Source organism: Populus nigra, chromosome 6 (genome assembly GCF_951802175.1).
Source record: "Populus nigra chromosome 6, ddPopNigr1.1, whole genome shotgun sequence".
Taxonomy (NCBI): domain Eukaryota; kingdom Viridiplantae; phylum Streptophyta; class Magnoliopsida; order Malpighiales; family Salicaceae; genus Populus; species Populus nigra.
In genome coordinates this window covers 3747182-3758301 of record NC_084857.1, presented here as the reverse complement: position 1 = coordinate 3758301, position 11120 = coordinate 3747182, and the positions used below count along the sequence as shown (strand labels likewise).

Genomic DNA, 11120 nt, shown 5'->3' with positions numbered 1-11120 from the left:
AACTCATGACCCACAAGCTCGACCCCTCGTCAAAAAAATCGACACACCGATCTCCCAAACATGCCGTGCTAGTCTATAAAATCACTCATGCTCAACAACCTTATAATTGCTTATTTACAAAAGGTGGGGAAAACCTGGTCATTTTGTTCACCATAACTTAATCCTAATCATGTTAGGTCATACTATTTACTGGATTGACGATGAACTACTTTGGGTTTTCAAGAAAAACTCATGTTCGTTGTTCGTTGGCTGGGAGTCGTGCTGAAACTTTAATTGTTAGGTGATATTCGTGGCATTCTATTGCCATGCATGTGCCCTGGCTAGTCTCGTTTGTTCCCTCTTCTTTAAAAACTTCATGGGCTGGGCTCTGTTTTCTTTTATTTCAACTTTTAGTAAGAATTCTGCTGTAAATGACTTTGGAGCAAGAATCGGCGGTTGCGCAATTGGTTTCTATTGTTAATAGATTGAGTTTATTTAACAAGAAGCATAAGCTTATTTATTCCTAATGATCCATCTGAATTCACCTTCTTTTATGCATACTAGCCAACTAGAAGTCTAACCTTTGGAAATTGGATGGTTCATAACTGCACCGTGCACCAAACTTGCTTGTCGATTTACATGCGCAACCAATGCATTTAAGCCCGTCACGAGCTCTCAAAGAAGAGGGTCACAAATATCGCATTTAAGGCCAGCACGCACTTCCTAGCTGAATTCTCCACAAGAGTAATTCCCATGCCGAAAATGTATACATTTAATACTTAGCACAGAAATTCATGAACAAGAAGCTGAGTACCGAAGCATAGGGTGGTGCCCATGTGGGAAATACCTGCTCAAGCTGTTTGGGGAACTAGCTAGCAACGTCAAGAAACGGAAAGGGCGAGCCTGCAAGCTACAAAACCCAGTTTCATCCAGTTGGGACATCTTGAATTTTGGAGAATAGTCACGTCCAAACTGTTTTAAACCAATCACAAGTCATAGTAAATAAGTACACGATTAACGAAATAGAAGGGGGGCATCAGGTAGGAATTTTTCTAAATTACAAAATGGAAGCATGGGTTAAGATAATGAGAAGCTTTTGGGATTTAATTTATCCAGTCAAGCATACAAGAATAATATCCACGCTCAAAATATAGCTTGAAAAAATATTTATGAACAAATGCAAGAAATCAAGAGCAAACTATTAGTTTCCTTAAGCTCATGTTATACACACGTATAATAATATACATGGAGCTAGCCAATCCGAAGCAAGGAAAATCATCAAATGCAGCTCTTTCGCTCATTGCATTCTCCAGGGAGATCTGAATGGAAAAATCAATAGCAAAAGGTGATAATTAGCAAAGCTGGTGATGAATTTGTTTTTTGGAACAAGAAGTTTGTTTTGTCTGCTTCAGACTCCTTCAACTTCTATGTCTAAAATGGACTCAAGGTTAAATTAGACCCATAACCACAAACAATTACATGCTCCAAAACACTAGTGGATACCACTTTATGCAAAATATATGATAGCAGATTTTTAAAAATGATACTAGTAGCTAAATTACAATGCTAGTGTTAAAAGAGCAGAGCTATAAAACTTGATGAATTGGATTTCCATGATCTTATCACAGGAGAGTAGAAGCAAGGGCTTGCAAGGTTCTAGATTAGAGACTTGAGACTGATCACTTGAAAAGCGAGAATGCTGAAGGGAGTTTCTGAATTTTCTTCAGAGACCCTCTTTGGCTGGGATGATGAATTAACTCTATACCATACAAATCTTTGGCTGGGATGATGAATTAACTCTTCAAATGCATGCACAATACAAGATATTTGATGATGTTTGTTTATCATCAGAAGATCTCCTTCGGTGCCAAAGGATTCGCGTGCTTCTTCATGGCATTTTGACGATATCCTCTCATATTTCCTGCCTTCAAATATATTGCTCAATCATAAAGTCATTAGGAAGCACACAATTTCAAATTTACAAAAAAGTAAAAGTAAAATTTCAATAGCTCTATCAGATCATAAATGACCAAGATTATAGCTCTAATTTCATGATCTAGCTGAACGGGGTGGAAACCCAGAGATACCAGGCACTAATTTACAAAATCACGAACGTTGTTGCAACAAATGTCGCATTTTCCCAGTCTTCTAATAGTGCTCCATTGATGGCTCGATGCTGCACAGGGGAGGTATACATGGTGGTATTTCAGATGGATCGAATCCCGCACAAATTTTAGAACATGTTAATCTTTTTCTGTGGTATCATTTGTTGATTATCCACAACTAAACTCGTCTAAACAGAACTGGACGTTAGTTAAAATAATATACTATTTCTTTACTAGATTTTACAAAATCTGATGATATATTCTTCCATATGCTAATTTTGGCATCATATTAGGGCCACATGTTTTCCTGGCACATCCATGGCTGACTATGAAGTATTCTTAGGGGCAAGTAATTCCTAACTCGGTGGTTTCTTGTGCTTTCAGCCACCATATTGCAGGTTTGATTCTTGAAGAATCGTGCAGAAATGCAAAAGAGCGGGACCCCACTTAAACTATCTCCGAATTTTCCCACTTAGGACCCCATTTTGGTGGGCCCTGACTGGGCAATGGCCTCTGCAAAATGCGGAAAAGACTATATTTTGCTCATCTAAAAAGATATTTCCTAAAGCGGATATGATAATCAGAACAGAAACTAGAATGTATTTTCAAAGTATTTTTATTAAAAATATATTAAAATAATATTTTTTTATTTTTTTAAATTTATTTTTCACATCAAAAAATTAAATTAATTTAAATACAAAAAAAAATTAATATGAAACAAATTAGAAATCAAAGGTAAATCATAGAAGTGGCAGGATCCCAAATCTCAAACTCATCTAGGCCAGCTTCATAGCCACATATCACGATGTAATGACCTAATGCATAAATAAATCACAAAAAATCCTCATGATTTGTTTCAATCTGATCACGAGCCATAATCTTTCTAGAACTCAATCACTACTGAGATTCAAATGAAGTAAATAAGACATCCTATAGCTTACCCTATATCTAAAACGGGTAACTCGAGCATCTTAACATCTGATTGCAAACACACCCTGCCTGTCATAAATAATTTTAATCCCCATAAAAATTATATCAACATGCATAAGATCTAACCTGCCGTGCCTATGCCATGAGCTGTGACTATTTTTCACAGGTTTATCCGTTACAAAGAATGACAATGATTTTCTGTTACAAAGTAAAGAGAAAATTAGGAGTCCAATTTTATGTGATCGAATAGAAAGAGAAGATAGAGGGCAAAAGGGATCTCCCTCACCAGCATAGCCTGAGTTGCCACCAGTTAAGCCTGGTAGAATAAGTTGAATAACATCCTCCAACCAACAGTGACTGTGACATGATGTTTTGCCAGAAACAGTTAACATTAAGTTTTTCCACGTTTTTTTCCCTCTCCTATAGGGTCATCTGTTAGAATATGTTAATTCAAAACCACATGAAGGAGTGAAAAACATACAAGAAACAAGACAGTTAGAAAATGGCCGCATGACAATTAAAGGAGAAAGTAATTCCAGAAAGAATAATAAGAAATGTGATGTTCAACGAGATCCACACCTCAATTTGTACTGGTTAACCAATGCTATTGAAAAATAATTCCCCGACAATATGAGGAGAAATTTCCTTTTCATTGATTGACCAGCACTGTAGAAAGGAAAAGGTTCGTAAACATTATCGACATGAAAAAAGACATTAAATTTACAAAGGTAGATATAGTGGCGGGTGTATGAATATAAGGCTTTTAAGTGAAATGAAAAATGATTAGATCATCATAATAGTAAGTTTTGAGTTTGCTGTCAGCACAAACTAATCATATTAACTACACAAAACCAGCATGCAAAAAAAACGAAAACATTTGATGACAGATGACTATGAATTACATGCTTATAGATGAATGATGTATATTAATGCCTTCTCCTCATGCTTTTTGAAATAACACATCCAATTGCACTAGATCGTGGGCAGTTGTTCATTCATGAATTTAAACCAAACCTTATGAGTGTTACAATGACAATCAGACAACACAGGAAACATCATCGGTCATCAAAATAAACAGAAGCATAATGCAAGAATTCATCAAAATTCCCTATATAATTGAAACAAAATCATGTAATATCACCTTGTAAAATGTCTCAACTGAATAGCTTGGATTTGCTCCGGGTGTTACTGTGTAGTGGGAAGAACTAACAGAATACTTCTGCAGTGAATATGCCAGATCTACCGCCTAAATGTTGCAAACAAGATATCAATTCAACAGTAAGATTCATGACAAGATATTCATATCGATTCATAGAAATACAGAAGTTGTGTGCTCGATTCATTCATTGTCACCAATGTCTTTGTTACAGAAAATGTGTGCTTGATTCATTGTTACCCATATCTATAAGTGCATTTGTAGGCCATGACACGACTTAACCAGTTACATTGAACACAAAACTATCTATAACTTTAGACTTTTCAAGTGATAGTGATCCACAATTTCTACAATTTGAAATTATTGAAGGGTCATTTGACCTTTGAACATCAAGATATGGAATTGGAGCCACAATTTCCAACTTGGAAAAATGCTGTCCGAAGCAGTCAGCACCTTCACGGAGATGATCAAGTAATTTCCTTGTATGGCAGTTAAAGCTATAACATGTTCAGAGGAAGAAGAACACCAAATTTCCCAAGAAGCAAGGAAGAGCCTGGCCTACATTCATCAACTGCTTTCCATGAGATTAAAAAAACTATGTTCCAGGTGTTGAAAATATTCTTGCAATCTACTTTAGAAATCCTAAAAGTACAATATTTCCTACGATTACATACAAGAAATGCTAACCACGACCTTTTCAATGCTATCTCCAAAAACCTACTTTATCCAGCAATAGTTAGAAAAGAAGTTGAATGGATCTAGAAAAAGCCAGGCACCAGATTACTTAGTTAATCACCAATTGTTGCTACTCGTAAAGGTAATATCTAAGCCCTTATCAGCTGCATCTTGAAATCATGTCCAGGATTTCCATTAGCAGAAAACCGTGAGCAATCAATCTACGCTATTGAAATATCATAAAACTACTGAGAAATAACAGTACATTCAGTTCAGATTTCCAGGAAGAAGAACAAACCTATTAGTGCAGCCTAAGCCTGCCAAGGCCTGAATGCTGCGATTATTGATGCCAGTAGCATTCAATGTCATCAAAACACAAGCCAGCCACGATCCCAAGAGTGGAGCTGCTTTCTACGCGGCACCAACACAATTAAATCCCATTTCAAGCAAAAACAAAAAACAAAACAAAAAAAAAGCCTAAACAATAACTGATTGGGAAAAAGACTAGGATTTTCTTGCTCCAACAAAATGTGAGCAGGGCAGGGCTGCGTTCTCACATTTCCTACCGCTGCTCGACGAAGACGGTTGAATCCAACCATCTGATTTTCCTTCTTTCACGACGACCACCACTACTTCAATATTAACAATCTTTGTTGAATAAAAAAAATACAACGGCCACATCAGTAGAAACCAAAATAACAATACAAAAACTCCACGAAACCGCTAACACTCAAGCATTCCCCGAATATAAAAAAATAAGCCATACCTTGCAGTCATGGAAGATTTTTCCATCAAAGGAAAACAATTTCTTCAACCTGGTGTAAAAAATATAAATACAACAGATGAAACTTCCATAAGTTAAAAGAGAGTCAGGTTATGATCCATTTAAAAAATAAAAAATAAAGTCATAAATTGATCATCATGGAGCCCTATCCCTTCATTAAAACAATTATGACCTCGGAAAGCATAAAAATAAAGGACAAGATGATTCAAACAGATTGATTGATATCTGTAGTTAAAACTGATTGATACAGATTAAACTATCTAATCAAGTTTTCAGGCAATAAGAAATTATATTATCAGCTAAAATTATTGAGAGAGCGCGCGCGTTAATTATCTGTATTTATGTAATGTTAGGATGGATAGAGAGGGAAATTAAACATACCTTCGCTGAAAAAAGATGATTATTTCGAGTTAGTTACTTCTGGCAAAGACGGATTCAGCTGATTTGCTTTTCAGTTTTTTTTTTTCCCTCTTTTTAAGTTGATGATGGTGTTGAGGGCCTGTTAGATACAGAGTGGACTGGGTTCGTTGTCAATTGTGTGGTTCTGGGTGGTGATTAATTAGGCCTTGGCCCATTCACCTCTTACAACCTAGCTTCCGCGGGTGGTTTCTGGGTTCCTTTTTATTTCCACACAAAAAAAAGAGTAAAAAGACAAATGTTAACGGACATGGGAAATTTTAAGGTGATCGAGTTATAATTGTTAGTGATATTTTATTATTTATTTTTTAAAAAAAACTATAATATATAAAAAATAATATATATATATATATATGGGTATCGCTCGAAATTAAAATCACAGGAAAAAAAAGTTTTTAATTCTAAACATTATAAATAGCTAAAAGGAATCAGTGTTTTACTGTGGACTGCACAGTGCAGTCCACAGTAAAACACTGATTCTTTAGGGTTTTTTTTTTAAGTTGTCTAAGTTTTTTTAGCTGTTTTTTTAATAATTTTTTGGATTTTTTTTTGCTTCTTTCTTTGTTTTTATAATTAATTTTTTTCATTTAATTTAGTTTGTTAATGTTAAATTTCTTTCTGCTTAGTTATTAGACTTTCATGACACATATCCCGAGTTTCACGAGTTAACCTGGTTTCACGGGTGAACCCAGTTAATTTCAGGTTGACCCGTCAATTTTTTATTATTATTTTCATAAATATTTTTGTTTAATTTATTTTGTTAATGTTAATTTTTTTTTATTTAGTTATTAGACTTTCATGACACAAAAATTGAGTTTAATAGGTTAAGATGGTTTGACGAGTTAACCCGAATTTTTATTCTTTTTAATTAATTTTTTTCTGTTTAGTTCAGTTTGTTAATATTCACTTTTTTTTTATTTAGTTACCAGACGTTCATGACACGGATCCCGGGTTTAACGGGTTAACTTGGTTTGACGAATTAACCTGAATTTTATTTTATTTTTTGTTTTTTTAATTATTTTTTTCGTTTAGTTTAGTTTGTTAATGTTAAATTTCTTTTTATTTAGTTTTTTTTCTTCTTAGAGGTTTTTTTCTTTTATTTTTTATTTTTAATTAATTTTATTTAATTAATTTAGTTTATTAATATTAAATTTTTTTCTAAGTAGTTCTCGGTTGATACCTTTAGTTTTTTTTATGCCTTTGATTGTGAACTGCACAGTGCAGTCCACAGTGAAAAGGCTGATGCTTTTTTTTTAATTAATTTTTTCCGTTTAATTTAAATTGTTAATGTTAATTTTTTTTCTATTTAGTTATCAAACTTTCATTACACGAATTCTGGGTTTGACAGGTTAACCTGATTTGATGAATTAGCCCAGGTAATTATGGGTTAACCCATTAATTTGTTTTTTTCTTTTTAATTATCAAACTTTCACGATGCAAATTCAAGGTATGACGGGTTAACCTGGTTTGAAGGGTTAACCCAATTAATTCATATTTTTTTTCTTTTTTTTTATTAATTTTTTTTTCATGTTGGTTTTTGTTTTAACCAATCTATTTTATTATCACACTTTTATGACACAACCTTGTAGCCAGACCCATATTCAATGCTATTGGGTCTGGTATTGCAGTCCAGACACTTTTATGTCAAGGGTTAACCCAAGTTTAATTTTATTATTAATATTATAAACATTACTCTTGGGTCAGGCGTTGCAACCAAACCTGAGACTCTTAGGTATAACTTTGTAAAAAAACTTAACACTTTTAGATCTTAAATATTTTTAAAATACAAAAAATAATTGACCTGCGGTATTGCGCGGGCCATGTAACTAGTATATTTTATATCTAATATTTTTCATAAACCATGATTCAGTTGACAAATATCAAAAGGCAGAATGTTTATACTAACTTTGTGTTAAAAGATGCTAGGCTGACAATTTGACAAGTAGCCTCGTGGGAAAACTAAAAACAATAATAAAGGACACGTGCCAGTTAAACAATTACAGCAACATTTAAAAAGAAGACGACATCGTACGGCGCTGTAGAATTTACCAATCCTAAAAGATTGAAATGCCAAAGCCACAAAGTTGAAAGCTACGGTCCTGTATTCATCGAGCATGAGATGGGGTTGCAACCATTACTGGCCTGCCCGTTACTTTTGGTGGATTGGTTACCCTGTGGTCCATGCCTGTGTATGTGCTGTAGAACCCACTGATAACATTACCATGGAGTGGAGGTCAAGCCCGTGGCCACCTAAATTGGAAGCATCGGCAAAACCACGTATGAACATTATTATAATATTATAATTATAAAAAAACTCTTATAAACACGGGAATATACTCCTTTTTTCTCATGTTAATTCTCTCACGGTTCACCCAGGAGTTTCACGGTGGATTTCTTTGGTCATTCAAGATTTTTTTCTCCTAAATTAAGCTTTTTTGTGGTCAAATTTATAACCATTTGGCTCTGACCTGTTAAATATGAGCGGGACTGAAAAACGAAGCATGAAAGTGAAAAAAGACAAAAGAAAAAAAAAAGAGTATATAGAAACTTGAAATTTCATTAAAAAAATCATTTTGATTCATATACTTTCCAATTTTTTTTTCAGTCCTTTGTTTTTAAAATTTTAATTTCATTTCAAAACTTTGTTTTTATTTTATTTTATCATTTTTAATTTAAGAAATAAAAGAAAAAATTATATTATGATGGTAAAGAGAAAAAATCTTAATTAACACTTATTTATACCATGTAAATAATTAATGTTTCTGTAAATAAATTTTATTTGACGAAAAGAATTACACTTATATGTTTTTTTCATCTTAATTTTAGTGTATTTTTTTTTAATTATTCGATGCTATATACAAGTTTATAAAAGTTTGTATTGTGACTTTATAGTTTTTGTAAGTACAAAAAGAGGTTCTTACATCAAGAAGCCTGCTTGTCTTTTTTTTCAAAGAATATTAGGGGGGTTCGCCCCTTGAAGAATATATATATATATATATATAAATCGCTAGCCAAGACATGTGGGTCTGTGATGTATTTAATGCAATATTATCTAATTTTTACTTTGATTTTAACATTTTTTTTTATTAGAAGTCATTTTTTTATGTGCAACCTTACTTATTTTTTTAAAAAAATTATTAAATATAATCAAATTTATTTTTTATGTTTCAAGATCACATGATTACATCCATATCTATATCTTAACTTCTCGATTTGGTTTTCGGATAAATATTTTTTAGTTTTTATTTGGTTTTCACATAAAATAATAATAATTTTTTTAATAATACATGTAACTTTGTATAATATTTTTTTTATTTTATTCTGTCACTTTTACATTTATATCTATTTTTATTGTTGTTTAATTAAATAAAAAATTAATTTTATTAAACAGAATTATCAGATATAATTGGAAATATGAGATTTGTGATAGTGACCATAAACGACTGCATTTTCCTATCCACAAAAGACGGGCTTAAATTCAAATTTAAAAATAGCCTCGCTATTATCTAGGAAGTAGGAAGTTTACTGAGCTATCATGCCTCAAACTTTGAATTCGAAGCTTGTCAATGCGTACCGGTAACTGTCATCTTAAATATTCTTATTGCCAGACAGCTAAGGTGACGTGACGTGGTATCACGGTTCCTATGATCAGATTGCTGATCGAGATGTTTTGAGATCTTATAAGTCAGCCATTTTCAAAAATAACTTCTTTCATGTTTCTTTGGGGTGTAGTTATAATTATTTTTTAAATAATTTTTTATATTAAAATATATATTAATAATATTTTTTTATTTTTAAAAAATTATTTTTGATATCATCACATCAAAATAATTTAAAAACACTAAAAACATATTAATTTGAAGTTAATAAAAAAATAAAAAAATTTCAAATTTTATCAAAAACGCTCTTAAAACGCATAAACAAACAGACATAGAAACTAAAATAACTCCTCATTCTCGTAATAATGATTAATTTCATTTGTATTGTGGTAAAAGTAAAACTTCTTTCCTGCCCGGTTAATTACGAACTGCTGATAGCATTTTTTGAGTGTGTTTGCCAGTGTGGTTGTGGGTGCTTTTTAAATAATTTTTCGTGTCAAAATACATGTTAACGATATTTTTTCATTTTTTAAAAATTATTTTTGACATCAGCACATCAAAACGATCCAAAATGTACAAACCATATTAAATTTTAGCAAAAAAAAAATTCAAATTTTTTGGAAACGCAGTCGCAGCCGCGTTCCCAAACGGGACCTTTGTTTCTGTATTTTAAAAATAGTTTTGAAGAAATTTAATTTTTAATTTTTAATTTTTAATTTTTATATTGTGTTGATGTTAAAAATAAATTAAAAAAATAAAAATATATATTATTTTAATATATTTTTAAATAAAAAATATTTTTAAAAATAACCTTTTATTTAGTTAATTTATTTCCTGTTAATGGTTTTTAAATGAAGACTTTGAATGAAGAAATCGTGGAATATATTTCTTGTTAATGGTTTTTGCGCAAGTTTATGCCATCCTTTTCACTAATGACACCTTTTACTTGGTTAATTTAGATGAAAAGGTTTCGTTCCAAGACATATGAGACCACCAATTTCACCAATACTAACACAGGAAAATATGAAGGAGAAGAAGCTGAAATATCATTTTTAATTATTTGATAATAAAAATGGGTGTATCAACATTTCATGCTATTGAAGTGACAGAATCACTCGTTGTCAAGGTTGAACTGAGAAGGCGGGACGATAAAAATGAAAGAGGATGAACTTTGGATAACTTGCTGCAGTTCCTGTATCGAAAGCTTTTTGCCCTTTGCCATCGCGGACGGCCACAAAAGCAAAGCTTTTTTTTTGGGCCTTTGCTTAGCGGGTTTTCAATCTGTTTTTAACTAGCCGTTGGTGGGCCTTGCCCTCAGCTAAGTGGGTGGAGGTCGAAACTCAAAGTAAGTGAGAACCTCTAAAGGAACATGATGAAGCTTTTGAAAAGGAAACACGGGAAAGAGAGGATCGCCGACTCCCAGCATCACATGGAAATTTGTTGACGTTTCACATGGAATTAATGTTTTGAACTTT

At 32.5% G+C, this 11120-nt stretch overlaps 1 long non-coding RNA gene across 11 annotated transcripts; it reads right to left on the bottom strand.

The window, feature by feature from the left end:
- Positions 1–1056: 1056 nt before the first annotated feature.
- Positions 1057–6136, bottom strand: LOC133696117 (uncharacterized). Of its 11 annotated transcripts, none has more exons than XR_009842613.1 (8): positions 6011–6136; positions 5612–5660; positions 5403–5493; positions 5144–5256; positions 4551–4728; positions 4156–4260; positions 3301–3680; positions 1057–3212 (listed from the first exon to the last, which is right to left on the bottom strand). It is a non-coding gene; the product is annotated as an uncharacterized LOC133696117 (long non-coding RNA). The 11 variants fall into 11 exon arrangements; XR_009842615.1 differs by having other exon boundaries at positions 4551–4723; XR_009842618.1 differs by lacking the exon at positions 4551–4728 and having other exon boundaries at positions 1057–1298; positions 1745–3212.
- Between the last annotated feature and the right edge of the window lie 4984 nt (positions 6137–11120).